This window comes from Lagenorhynchus albirostris, chromosome 2, assembly GCF_949774975.1.
Source record: "Lagenorhynchus albirostris chromosome 2, mLagAlb1.1, whole genome shotgun sequence".
NCBI classification, from domain to species: domain Eukaryota; kingdom Metazoa; phylum Chordata; class Mammalia; order Artiodactyla; family Delphinidae; genus Lagenorhynchus; species Lagenorhynchus albirostris.
In genome coordinates, this window is record NC_083096.1 from 148,248,888 (window position 1) to 148,259,980 (window position 11,093).

Here is an 11,093-nt window from a genome sequence, read left to right on the forward strand (position 1 = left end):
AGGCCTCAGAGTAAGACAGTGGAAGGACAGAACAAGGTCAGCAACACACACCATCTTTGGCCTCAGCTTTTGATCTGGCCTACGAGGTGGGGGAACTTCCTGCCTTGCACTCCCGTCTGCACAGGGAAAAGGATCTCCGGAAACATCTTGGAAGGTATAAGAAGCCAGATCCTTGGAGAGGGAGGTAGAGGCACAGATCAGAAAAGGATAGCATGAAAGACAGATTTCACTGCTCCAGTGTAAACCATGAGTGCCTGAGCGAGAGGTGTACGTGGCTCTGTGTGCCTCTTATGGTCAGTGTTTGTGACACCAAGAGAATGGGGATCTAAGCAGACATGTGGCTGAACATGCCTTTGCAAAGAATGTGCCTCTATTGCCAGCTGTGTGTGTCAAGGTGTGTTTGTGAGCATATGAGCGGGTCGGAGAGAGCGGCATCATCTCCACGAAGAGGAATGAAGGTCAGGAGGCGGGTGCGGGCGGCCGGAAGGAGGAGAGTGTCAGCTTCTGAGCGGGGTGTACCATCTTCAGCCCCACAGCCATTCTCTGAGGTTGGTATTTTCCAGGACTAACAGCTTAGCTGGGGTGTTTGGGGGTGGGGTGAGACTGAGTTAGAGTCCAGAAAGTGAGACTCAGGCCTGGGGATTTTCCACTTGGATTTCCGCATGTGCGCCCATGTGTCATCGGGTGTAACTGAGTTTACGTGGGGTGTGTCTCTATGGAGTTGTGTCTCAGTGGCAGGAAACATTGTGAGGGACTGTGTCTCTAAGGTGTTACTTTATGCACAAGTTAGTGTGTGTCTCAATGTCCTGAGGTCTGGCTCCAGTTCCAGGGCTCCCTTCCTTGAGGGTTGGGGGTGGGAGTGAACACTGAGACCTTTGGCCTGGCCCCCTGGGAAGCCTGTGAGGAGAAAATTAATTCTGTCTGCTTTCATCCACTCCAAGGCTTGCCAGAGACTGGGACCCTGAGAGGAGGAGAGGGGGCAGAGAATTCACTGACACATCATGCCCAGACAGCATTGGCGGAGGATGAGGCTTCTCAGGGTTTAGGGGGAAGGTGCTGAACCCCAGTCAGAGCTGGAAGCTAGCTAGGCTAGTGCCACATATAAAGACACATGACAGGAACACATGCAGACATGTAAATACAACTGGACTCACAGATACACAATGCAACAAATTCACACATGCATACAAGTACATGCCTATAAACAGACATGTGCACTGACACAAATGCATATAAACCTCTCCACATGACACATGTAACAACACATACCCATGCCTACAAATGAGCACACACACACACACACACACACGCGTGCTCCTAGACGCAGCACACAAGCGTATAGACACTTGCAATCACACTCATGCAAACCCAGGTACACACACACATACATGCAAACACACTCGCCAGACTTCCCTGCCCCTGCGGCCCTGGGACCCAGAAGAGCCTCCCTCCCCTATATGAGTGTATGTGTGTGTTTGTGTGCAAGTGCATGCATGCATGCATGCCCACACTTGTGTCTGTGTGTATCTGGGTCTGTGAGAGTGTGTGTGCATTTGTGTGTGTGTGTGAGTGAGCAGGGTGCTGAGCTGTGGGAACCCGATGACATCAGCTCTTCTGGCTATTTTTAGCTTCCTCTGCAATGATGGCTGCTTCACTGCCCCTCCCCCTCCCAGGTTCCCATCTCTCCTCCCCCTTCAGGCTCCCAGCGGCAGCCGCAGCCAGTGGGCACCCACCACCCCAGTCTAAGAGACCCCCCGGTTGACCGAATACAGTTCATTCTCCCTCACCCCAGCCATAGCTCCCTGGAAGCTCAGAACACCGGGCTCCCAGGCCAGAGGAGGAGGCTTGGGCAGTCTGGCAGCCCAGAGAAGGGGCCTGGGTTAGGTGAGCTGACCTGGCTGGTCTCCAGCCCCTAGGGCGCCTCTCCTTCTGCTTTTCAATCTGAAACTGTGTCTTGGTCAGTAGTGCCTGCTGTGTGCCAGGGAGGATGCCAAGTTCTGGGGACAGAGCAGTGAGCATGACAGTGGGCGTTCTTCCTGGCTGGAGTTATGGCTCGGTGGGAGACAGACATGAAACAGAGCACACAGGCACCGCACTGGACCGCGGGGAGGGCTCTGAAAATTGGTAACGAGGGGATTTAGTCTGGGATGATGGTCTCTGTCTCTCACAGAGGTGACCTGAGGGAACCAGAGGGGCACTCCCTTTAACTTGCACCTCGCACCCCAACAACCACACCTCCAGAATCCCGCAGAGTACTGCTTCCTTGTCACACCCCACTCTCTGCTCCCAGCACTGCAGCAGCCCACCATCCAAGTGGTGGCCCACTGCTATTTGTGTCTCTCTTTTCTTTGGAGCTTCCCCACAATCGATCCCCAGGAAGCAGTCCAGTGTTTCCCATCTATAGATGAGAAAACTGAGGACCAGAGAGGGGTAGTGCTGGACCACATCCCTCAATGCCTAGAGAGCAGCCCAGGCGAGATGGCAGGCAGGTGGAGGAGGAAGTGGTGGTGGCACCGGTGTAGAAGGAGCAGGGATGAGGTCAGCAGGTGGGAGGGGGAGGACCGCAGCCTGAGGGGCTCGTGCCTGGAGGACGGCTTCCTGCTCTACCCAGCCAGGGCAACTGCTGGAAAATCGGGTTTGGCAGCTTCAGCTAAGCCGCAGGGCTGGAGGAGTGGTCCAGACCACACCTGGGAGGTGGCCTGGGGGTGGGCCCATCCTCTAGCATGGAGTCTGGCCAAATGGTCTCATCGAGGGAGCATTTTATAATACTGGGACCCTTTGGAGTATGTGGAAAATAGCTCTGGGCTGAAGTCAGGAGCCCAGAGTTTCAGTCATTGTTTTGCCCCAGACCCCAGTGTGATCCTTAGAAAGTCCTGCCCCCTTTCTTGGCCTCAGTGGGCCCTTCCGGGAAGGAGCTCTAGAGGATCAGTTTCCCCACCCCCAACTCCTGCCCTCCGTGTTTTCCTGGGAGTCTGACTTAGGCACAGGAACACAAAGCCAGTGGGTAGGGGCTGACCAGACAGCCTCTAGGGCGCCAGGCTGGAGGTCCCTTGTCACCAATGGATCAATGGCCGGAAGCCCAGCTCCAGCCCCACAATGCAATACCGGTCACCCCACCCTTACCAGTGCCCTCACCCCCACCCCCACTTCCGGCCTCTGTTCCTTCCTCACCTTCAGGGAAAGCTGCAGGGCTCCCTAGGGAATCTCCCATATCTCCTCCACTGGCTCCCTGCCCTGTGTTTAACCCTCCCCCTCTGCCCATTTGGCCAGGCCAGTCTCCCAGTCAACTTTCTTTTCCTGGACCCGCAGGCAGTCCAGGGAGTAAAGGAAGTTGGGTGGGAGGGCTGTAAAGGAGGCTGCTTTTCCTGCTACCCTCAGATACTGGAGCCTAAATAAGGGGCTTTGGGGAGGCAGGTGGACTGAATGCATGGGCGTAAGACTGGGCTGCCCTGGGCATATCCCACCCCGGGCAGCCCCAGGGGAGGTAGGAGTGCTACCCTTCACCTATCCAGTCATCTTTTTCCTCTGCCTTCAGTGAATTCATAGAAAAGAGCCTAGAGCTGAGACTTGCATTCTCTGGAGAACAAACACAGAAATCCAGGCCAAGTGAATCCTGACTGTTGTCACCATGTCAACGACAAACTCATGAAACACAAAAACCATAAAATTCTGGATGCATAGAATCCACAGTCGCAGAATCTTAGCGTCACAGAATTCTAGCGTGGTGCAATCTGAGCTACAGAATCCTAGAAATACAGAATCCTAGCGTGGTGCAATCTGAGTTACAGAATCTTAGCATCACAGAATTCCAGCGTGGTGCAATCTGAGTTACAGAATCTTAGAAATACAGAATTCTGGCATCACCGAGTCCCAGATGACAAGGATAGCATAACCTTGAGAAGGAAGTCTTGAGAAGTCAATTAGTAAAGGGTGGATGGCTAAACCAGGGGATTCCCCACTGGGGATGCGCACAGGAGTTCTCACACGAACAGGAAGGAGGAGGCAGAGCCTGGGACACATGAGCTTGGGTGAGGTAACACACCTGCAGTAAACCAGACAGAAGATAGACCTCTTTTGTAAGGACACATTCCTGGTTCCTGAGGATGAGGGGAGTGGAGTGGCAGTGAGGAGAGAAGGGGAACTATATAAACAAATAAAGTGTAACCTGAAGAAAAATTCATCAAGTAGCACAATACACTGGCCCTAATGCGTCCAACTTCCACAGGATTGGGGTTAACATCAGCCCAGGACATTTTCAAAGGTTAGTAGGTTAGTAAGACTCTTTATCACATTAGAATGGTGACCCATGGTTGGCTTTTTTTGGGGGGGGTCAGAAAGGTACCAAACAGAAAAAAGTCTATATACTACACTTTTCTTGGGGCTGCTGGCAGGAGCAGCCTCTCTCCGAAGGGATGCTGAACCTGGAGCAACATGGTGTACACAAAAGCCAGCTTGTAGGGTGGGGTTCAGAGCCCCCAGCAAGGCCCTGGGAGGGGGCCTTGTGGAGGGCATCTGTCTGGGGTGGTGTCTGTTGGGGGCGGGCATCTCTATGGAAAGAGCCAAGTTTGAAGCAGCACTTTGTATGGGGACTCTTGTCTGATTATGGGGTTGGTTACTCAGTAAACAACAGGGATATTTACTTAGTATTTCTGGGAAACTACTGCAAACTCAGGAACCCAGAAGGAGCAGCTCCAGAGAAAGGCAAATTCCAGGACCAGCAGGTCCTGGGCATGGGAAATGGGGCAATGTCAGTTGGAGATTCTCTTGCTCGGCTGCCTGTCCTTGGATTCAGCTCAAAACCTCAGCCTCGACCTCTACCCACACCCCCATTTGCCTCCTTCTCCCTGCCTGCCTTCTGTTCTACCTACCTATACCTGCTGTGTGACCTTTGGCAAATGCTGTTCCCTCTCTAGGCCCCAAACCTCCTTTGCTTTTTTTTGAAGTCTATAATTGGGTCCTAAGTGAAGCTTTTAGTACTTTATAGTGCCGCTTTTGTCCAGATCAGTTTCAACTTCAGATATCTCCATTCTCAGCTTCCAGAGAAAGTGTCTGGAAGCGTCAGGGGAGAATGCAGGGAATAGGGAATAGAAATAATGCTCACATTTGACATGCTATATGTGTCACTGCCCATGATGAGTGTTTTTATAAATCTTATACAATGCCCGCAACCACCCTGTGTATATAAATCATTGCTCCCATCTTATAGATGAAGGAACTGAGGTTCAGGGAGGGTAAATAACATGCTTCACATCATTCAGTAGGGAGCAACAGAAGCGGAATCTCAACAGGTCTGTCTTAATTCTGAGTGCTGTGGTTTCAGATTTCATGCAGCTTCAATAGGTAAAAGGAAAGCCCATGGATGGGAGTTTCAGGTAGAAGTGGTCTCTCTGGCTGGATCTGAAAGGTGATGAGTTGCACTTAGAAAAGTTTGCAGGGCTTCCCTGGTGGTGCAGTGGTTAAGAATCTGCCTGCCAAGGCAGGGGACACAGGTTCGAGCCCTGGTCCAGGAAGATCCCACATGCTGCGGAGTGGCTAAGCCCATGTGCCACAACTACTGAGCCCACGCGCCTGGAGCCTGTGCTCCGCAACAAGGGAAGCCACCGCAATGAGAAGCCCACGCACCACAACGAAGAGTATCCCCCGCTCGCCATGAAAGCCTGCACACAGCAACGAAGACCCAACACAGGCAAAAATAAATAAATAAATTTATTTTAAAAAAAAGAAGAAAAGTTTGCAGTAAGGACTGACAGCTCATGCTGTGAAAAAAGCTGAACTGAGGCTCCTCTTGGGAACCCCTGGGTATCCTGAGCTCAGACTGGAGATAGCTGAGATGGGCTGAGTGTGAGGAGGTTGGCTTGGAGAGTGGGGTGGTTCTGGTCTGATCTTTAGGGTGTTGAGAGGCTGCTGTCACCGTTCCTGGAGATAGTGTGTGCATGTTGGGGAGGGTCTGTGAATGTGGGCTTCTTCGCTTTCTGGGATGGGCTAGCCTCTGCCACCTGAAGCTGGAGCTGGTTGACAGGCCTTTGGGGCCTGGGGCAGGGGACTTTCCAGCTGGGATATCATGGTGTGTTGGCACTAGTCTCACTGCCTTGAGGGTTCCAGCACTTTTTGGATCCCTGAGACTCAGCAACCTTGCACAGCTGCCTCAGTTAACTGGCTCAAAGGAAGTGGAAGGATTTCAGATGGATACCTAACCCCTGCCCTGTCCAAGGTTGGGTCATCACAGGGGGCTGGGAAACCAGGAAGTCACTGTCTCACAGGGTCAGGACTGGAGGCACCCCGGCGGGGGGGCCGGGGGAGGGCAGTCATCTCTTCCAGATCCTTCACTGTAAGGGTGAGGAAAGAGTTTTAGGTCCAGAAAGAGAACAGGACTTGCCAAAGATTGCTTGGTAGACACACCAAGAGAGATGTCAGGGCTAAAAGACAGGTTCAGACTTTGTATACTGGGAGCTTAGAAAGGCAGAGGCACAGACCCCTAAAGGCTTCATCAAAAATGTATACGTGGTTTGAAAGCTGCGCTTAAAGAAAGGACAACTTTTTAACTGATGCAAAGGGATAAAAGACTTTTCCTGGCTGAGAAACACCATGAGCAACGGCCCAGAGGGGACACTGATTGGCTATGTGGGATGAATAAATTGCCCTACAAGGCTGGCCCATGTGGTTTGAAGAGAAGTCTGATGGGCAATAGTGTAAGCCAGGGTCAGGACTTGAGATCAGGACTGTCTGTGCTCTGTGAGTAGTCACAGAGATGGAGGCCGCAGGGATCCAGGGCCCCGAGGCGGTTGGTACGGCAGTCTGAGGAAGACCAGGGCTGGGAGAGTCTTAGCAGCAGGGGTGGGGTCTGCTGGACTCTCACCACCCCAGGGCCCGGTCTGTTTCCTCCAATCCTAGGCTCTGCCCTGACCTCCCTCGACAGGACCCAGGCCCAGCGTGAGGTCGGGCCCAGGTTAGGGGAGAAGATTACACCCCGGTAGCTGCCTTCCCGCCCCAGGTTTTCCGGACCACTGCGCACACCTCCTCCCTTCAGCAGCTTCCCGATCCCGCCACTGCGGGCGGGGTGGTGGACGGGAGAGGGACGTCCTCGGCTTTAGGGCTTTGGCCGCTGTGAGCCCTCCCAGTGCTGCTGTGATGCAAATCCGCTCCGGATTTATTCCCGGACGTTCTTCCGTAAAGCGGGACGCGCCCGGCGCCAGAGCTTGGCTGGACGTGCCTCCCCCGGCCCTGACCCAAGGGCGCCAGGGCCTAGAACTGGGCGGGGGTGCCTTCCCCGCTAGCCCGGGGATAGGGGTGGTGTTGGGAGTACGGGTGCTGGGCAGCGGCGGCTCCGGCCTGGGGGCGGGGCTGTAATTAACCCGCCGGAACGCCAACGCCGGGTGTGGAGCCGGAAGCGGTGGTCTGGAAGACCAGCAAGAACCCGACTAGGAGTATAGGGAATGGGGAGCAGCTTGGGCAGGCTGAACTCAGGTCCGGGCCTGAGGTTTTTGGTGGAGAGATATGAAGGTTTAGGGCTGGGGAGCGTGTATAGCGCTGGAGATTGTGGGGTGGAAGACAAGGGGGAATACCCGGACCTGTGATGGGCCGCCCCAAGCCTGGCAGGGAAGCCAAAGCTGGAGTTACACCTCGGAGGCCTGAGAGCCTGACACTACTGGGAGGAGGGTGGAGGAGAGGACAGGCGGGAGTAAGGGTGCTGGGTGCTGGGGCTCCAGCTTCAGGAAGCAGACCTGCAGGAATGGTGTGGGCACTTTATAAGGAAACGCTAGCCAAATCAGGATGTATGTCTAGGCATAGGGAGATGGCATCTACTGAGTGCATACCGCATGCCCACAGCAAGGATATTCAACAAACTGACAAAAAGAGGAGTGTGGCTTCACTTTTTTCTTGTTACTTTTATAACCAGAAAAGGACACGACAGCTCTTTTTATTTAAAAAAAAAAAAAAGTAAATAGACCTAGTTTTCAGCCCTGCTAAGCCACTACTGTTTGGCCTTGGAAAATTTGCTTTAACTTCCACAAACCTTTTCTTATCTGTAAAATAATAATAGGAGAACCTAGGCCCAGGGTTTGTGGATTTGTTTGAGGATTAAATGAGTTAGGACAGCAAAGGTGCTTAGAACAGTGTTCAGCAAGTGTAGCAATGAAAGCTACTTAGCCTAGTTTGGAGGTGAGGGTGGGCATGGGGAGCAAAAAGTCTTCTGGAAGAGTGGAAATCGGAGCTGAGTCTTAGAATATGAGTAGCAGCTTGTCAGTGGAAGAGGGAGAAGAGAAGAATGTTACTGACAGAGGGGACAGCATGAGTAAAAACAGGCGGGGAGAAACAGGACCGTGAATTTGCGGGAAACGGGGAGGCATGAGGCAGGCAGTGGAAAGGTGAGCTGGGGCCAGACTGGGGCAAGGTGGGGCTCAAAGTTACAGAGGCCGGTTTCCCTTCTGAGAGCTGTTGAGTTTTCATCGGAGGCAGGAGGAGATAGGCTCCCACTGGGGCAGTGTGGGCACAAAGAGACCTGTGAGGAGGAGGATAATGGCACGAACTATGCGGCAGCCCTGGGGTGGAAAGAAGTGGATGGATTTGGGAGAGGTAGGAGAGACAGGACTTGGTGATAGATTGAATAAGAGGCATATCTTGATTTCTAACTTGGGTTCCCAGGGTGCTGCTATTCTCTGAGACAGGGATCAGGAAGAGTAAAACATTTGAGGGGAAGCTGAGTTCAATGTTGGACATGCCTTTGACCACACCCCTGGACAGACCCTCAATAATTGGGGTCCTTTCGTCCCACCTGGCAATTCCTCTGTCCATAAGATGGGAGGGGTATCATTAGCACTGCTGGCTGGCTGTTCCCTGGCTGCGGCTGGCTGGAGGTCTGGGTGGGGAGGCTGGGCTGGGGGTGCTGCTACCACTGGGCCGGGTCTGGCGAGCGTTCCTTTCTGGTTCTGGATTGCTAGGCAGTTTCTTTGGGCACAGTCATGTTATAGGAGCTCAAGGACTGAGTTGTCTGATCGTTCCCAAAGAGAGTCCCTGGAGGGGGCCAGTGCTCTGTGCTGTGGAGATTACAGTGTCAATTTTATAGCTCAGGAAACAGGCTCAGAAATTGAGTGGCAGAACAAAGGTCACTGGAAGTGAACAAAGGTCTGTGTGATGTCTTCTCACAGTTCCAGCTGCTGCATCATCAATGGTGACATTTGTTCTAAGAGGGGCAGGGAAACCACCAGAGCCATGGCTCCTTGGGGGAGAAATGCAATCTAGAGGGGGTAAGGGGGATTGGGGGAGGAGGTAGGGAAAGCTTCCTGGAGGTGGTGCAATTTGTGAGGTCATAGAAGCGCAATCTTGTTTTCTGTCTTCCCAGCCAGCAATCATTGACAATCAGCCGTTGCCTGCCGTGAAGGAGACCTTGTCATCTGAGGGACCTCTAGGTAGAATGTGTCCACAGAGCCCAAAAAGTGGCAGGCTGGAGTTCCTGCAGGCATTTCAGGCCTGAAATGGAAGCACTTCTACCTCGTTCTCTGGCATCCGTCAACCTGAGCGTCCCTTCTGCACAGGCACTTCACTGGCAGCTGGAATCCCACTGCCTATTCATTTTCATATCAGGGTTCAGCACAGGTTTCTGTTCTGTTCCCAGGTTTTGTTTTACTTAAAAAAAAAAAATCGTGTGATGAAGTGATGGGTTATTTCTAAGGGAGGACTGACAATTACAAGAAAAACTAATCTTTCTGTGGATGATTGGGGAAAAGTTTTAAGATACAAAAAAACATTGCTAACTTTCATCTGTCACTCATTAAGTGTTTTTTTCCAGGTGTCCAAATAACTGGCATGGTAAGGGGGTGGCTGCATTTTAGGAGCTGAGAAGGGGTAACTTTCCCAAACAATGTTTAAGTAATATTTGATCATTGTAGAAAATACAAGTAAAAAGAAAATAAAAAAATAAAGTATCCATTAAGAGAGAAATACTGCTAACATTTTAAAGTATTTCCTTTCTTTTCATTTCTGGGCATTTCTGTTTTTCTTTTACATGGTTAATATACTGCATAGATAATTTTGTGTCTTGCTTTCTTTTATTTATTTATTTATGCCCGCGTTGGGTCTTCGTTGCTGTGCGCAGGCTTCCTCTAGTTGCAGCCAGCAGGGGCTACTCTTTGTTGTGGTGCTTGGGCTTCTCATTGTGGTGGCTTCTCTTGTTGCGGAGCACAGACTCTAAGTGTGTGGTGCACGGGCTTAGTTGCTCCATGGCATGTGGGATCTTCCCGGACCAGGGCTTGAACCCACGTCCCCTGCATTGGCAGGTGGATTCTTCACAACTGTGCCACCAGGGAAATCCCGTGTCTTGCTTTCTTATTCAACAAAATTACAAGAACTATCTCATATGATTTAAAACTGTTAAAAAAATGTTTTAATGACTACATAATCTTCTAGTATATGGAGTTACCATGTTTCATTTTACCAGTCCCCCCATCCTTAGACGTATAGGCCCTTTCTTTCTTTCCCTCTTTCTTCCTTCCTTCCTTCCTCCCTTCCTTCCTTCCTTCCTTTACTTCTTTCTTTCTAGTATAAAAATGCCGTGATGAAAATCTTTGTACATATATATCTTTGTCCATATTTTGGGTTATTTTCTTATAATTTTTTTCTGGAAGTGGAATTACTGGGTCAGAGGGTCAAAATATTTTTAAGGGGCTTCCCTGGTGGTGCAGTGGTTGAGAGTCCGCCTGCTGATGCAGGGGACTCAGGTTCATGCCCCGGTCCAGGAGGATCCCACATGCCGCAGAGCGGCTAGGCCCGTGAGCCATGGCCGCTGGGCCTGAGCGTCCAGAGCCTGTGCTCTGCAACGGGAGAGGCCACAACAGTGAGAGGCCCGCGTACTGCAAAAAAAAAAAAAAAAAAAAAAAAAATTTTAAGGATGTTTTTATTTTTTAAAAATTAATATATTTATTAATGGCTGCGTTGGGTCTTCATTGCTGTGCGCGGGCTTTCTCTAGTTGCGGTGAGCGGGGGCTACTCTTCGTTGCGGTGCACGGGCTTCGCACTGTGGTGGCTTCTCTTGTTGCAGAGCATGGGCTCCAGGCACGCGGCTTCAGTAGTTGTGGCACGTGGGCTCAGTAGTTGTG